The sequence below is a fragment of the Physella acuta genome, unplaced genomic scaffold (genome assembly GCF_028476545.2).
Source record: "Physella acuta isolate Inbredline_101_S28 unplaced genomic scaffold, ASM2847654v3 ptg000265l, whole genome shotgun sequence".
Taxonomy (NCBI): Eukaryota; Metazoa; Mollusca; class Gastropoda; family Physidae; genus Physella; species Physella acuta.
The window spans coordinates 720,494-724,255 of record NW_026731784.1 but is presented as its reverse complement, the minus strand read 5'-3'; positions in this window follow the sequence as shown (position 1 = coordinate 724,255).

The window sequence follows — 3,762 nt, the reverse complement described above, 5'->3', positions numbered from 1 at the left end:
ACAGTTTAAAAAAAATAAATAATTAATAACGCAATTTAAACGGTATAGGCCTACACATATTTTACAGTTATACCATTACAATTAATAGTTCAAGCAGTATTGGTTAGAGTTCTAAATCAGTAAAGATACTGTCTGGATCAAAATGTATGTTGTTTTTTTTTTAAATTTAAATACATATTTTATGTGGAAAAAAATTAGAAGGGAGACAACGCAAAGCAAATTACTAGCCAGTCGGTTTTTGTAAATTTCAGAAAGATATATTTTTAAAAAAACGGTCACAGTATAAATTATCTGACAAAGCTATTTAATGGTTTTAGAAAATATAAAACAAATTAGTAGTCATGCTAATATTAATACTAATATGCATTAAAAATCTTTCATGCTATAAAAGTTGTAAAGAGTGACTTTAATGTATATATTTTTCTAAGAGACGCAATTTATTCAGCTGAATCAATGTTCACTAGTTGCTTTCTGTCCGGAAATAATTATTTTAACAATAATACATTCATCTCAGTAGTATAAACCAGGGGTCGGCAACCTGCGTCTCGCGAGCCGCATGCGGCTCTTTTGATGTCAAAATGCGGCTCTCCAGCTGCTTTCACAAATACTAATACTTATATTAATTAATTTCAATTTTTTTTAGTTTTAGCTTCATACGGTCGAGCTGGGTACTGGACGGTAGGGTACGATATTACCCTGGGCTCCGTGGGGTGGAAGATAAGCCTGGTGAGAACCAAATGACAGAAGTGACCGATACACGGTAATCGAGCCGATACCCAAGCCCGTTCGTCTGAGTTTGTCGTGTCGATGGATGCCTGGCTAATGGGAGACACATCCAGAGCCGGTGATATCCGTAAAAGAAAAAAAAGTTAACAGCTTCTAAAGTGGATTGGGATAGTCCTATAGTTATATTATTTGATTTCTAATTTTGTTACGCTGGCAAAACATGTGTATATTTTTGAATGAATAAACTGTATCAAATTTTTTTTTTTACGGATATCACCGGCTCTGGATGTGTCTCCCATTAGCCAGGCATCCATCGACACGACAAACTCAGACAAACGGGCTTGGGTATCGGCTCGATTACCGTGTATCGGTCACTTCTGTCCTTTGGTTCTCACCAGGCTTATCTTCCACCCCACGGAGCCCAGGGTAAACTCGTACCCTACCGTCCAGTACCCAGCTAGACCGTAGGAAGCTAATAACTAAAAAAAAAATAAAATGAATTAATATAACTATTAGTATTTGTGAAAGCAGCTGAAGAGCCGCATTTTGACATCAAAAGAGCCGCACGCGGCTCGTCAGACGCAGGTAGCCGACCCCTGGCTTAAACTACTGATATGAATGTATTATTGATAAAATAATTGTTTCCAGACTAAGGGATCGGATGATGAAGAACCTTTAAGATGAATAAATTGCTAGTCTTAGAAAAATATATACATTAAAGTCACTGTTTTCAATGTTTATAGCATGAAAGATTTTTAATGCATATTAGCGTGACTACTAATATTTTTTTATATTTTCTAAAGCCTATAATTAGCTTTGTTAGATAATTTATACTGTGATGTGTTTTTTTTTTAATATATCTTCTAAAATTTACAAAAACCAACCGGCTAGTAATTTGCTCCGCGTTGCCTCCCTTGCAATTTTTTTCCGTATAAAATATCGCAAAGGTCTTTGACTGATATGTATTTAAATAATAAAAAAAAAAAAAATCATAAAAAAACGTTTTAATAATAATGCACTAAAAAGTAGAAAATAAATTATAGACTACTATTTAAATAACTATAAAGTTTTTCTTTTTGTTATTTTTTGGGGAATTTGTCATAAGCCGATTGAGAAGAAAATTATCTCGCGTTAGGGGTGTCCATGAATGACGTCACACTCTTAGGAGGAAAAGGGGGGGTCCGTAATTTTGTGACGGTGTGTGATGAGGGGGGAGGTTGTTTTGCATTGTAAAAAGCAATGCTAAAAAACGAATTTTAGCTGTTCTTTCTCGTCAAAAAATGTTTTAATAAATTGTAATAAAAATTAATTAAAACACTTTATGTTGACAGAGTTCAGACAAGAAATGGGAAAATATAACTGTTTTAAGGAACATACAACGGAAGTTTTGAGGGGGGGGGGTTTAGGCTGATGTGTGACGTTATTTTATGGGGATCTGGCTTTTTTTTTTGACTGTTTGACTAAGGGGAGTGGCAGGGGGTGGGGGGTGGATGTAAAAATCGTAAAAAAAGCGTTAGCTCATTTATGGATGACCCCTAAAGATGCAATTTTTTTTTTGCCTTGGAAAAATTAATAATTACAAAATGTGATTGAGAACAAATTTAGAACGGACAATGATATGAACAATGATAGGATTCAAAAATGTAGTCGTAAAACATATAGTTATTCCTCAAACATTTTAGATTTGCAGTATCACTAAAAGGTAAATACACCATAGATATATGTATTTATACTCGTAATGTCTAGGCCTCGTACAAACTATAAGTAACCATAGCATAATCGTTTTGCTAAATCTATCATGTATTTATGTGTAAAAAGAGAAATTTAAAAACTATAACTGTTGTGTCAAAAAAAAAAAATATAGTGTGCATTCTATCATATCTCTCAATATATTCATAACAATAATAAAACGCACGACATAGAAACAAACCAAACAATATAATCACATGTTTTATTCAACATGTAACATTGGAAAACTATTACAAACATTTTCGCCACAAATTATGTGGGTCGGCCTAGAAAAACATTGTGTGACTGTGGACTCGTGTATGTCCTTTAATTAAATACATTTTACAATAATGACTTATAGATTGTTCTTTATTTTGCAAACATGTTGTTATAGCCAGGGGTACCAGTTTGGATAAGCTACCGCTGTCTATACAATCATATTTTTCGTGTTAATAAGCTTTATATTATTGCCAGAAACAGTATATTATATAGACAAGGTTTCTGTTTTACGGATTGGTCTAATTAAAGGCGTGTTAATTACTGATTGGTTAATTAATATCGAGCTTTATAATTATAAATAAAACATATGGTTTACATATATAATTCAATTTTAGGTAAACTTATAACAGCATACTCTGGCATATGTCAGGTCACCTAATAATGTGTTATTTCAAGCAGTTGACATGGAACATTAATATACCGTCTTTTTATGCCAACTCGGTTTTTCAATATTAAATTTTAATACTGCAATAAAAATGAATGTTTCCAATACCCTACCGTCTTATTCCAAAACATATCAAGGGTGATATCTTATAATTTGACTTCAACTACAATTGATGTCATTTACTTTTATTTTTAAATACTAAAAAAGGCCGATAGTTCCATACAATTAAACTATCCAGATAATATTTCGATACACGGAAACAGGTTTATCTTTATTCTTATATTATGTGTCTTTAAAAATAGGTGACTAAATTAATCATAAAAATAGTGGCCATGAGTTATACATTTGTCAAAGAAAACAGATTAGGTCTGTTCAATTGGCGATGAGACTTGCGTCCTAGTATGTTAACGTCAAATGCTGTCACAGAAAGAAAGAAATATCTGTGGACGATAGAAATAATAGATTTTAGAAACATATCAATCATACCTAACGTAGCTGGTTATCTAGCAGAACAACAAAGAAAAGTACGGGTGATGTTTCTACTGAATGGGGACTCAAGAGTTATACAACAAAAAATATGGCATCAGTTCTAAGGCTTCTGTAATTTGTATGAAATCCTATCTTTTGAAAAGGAGATGGAATAC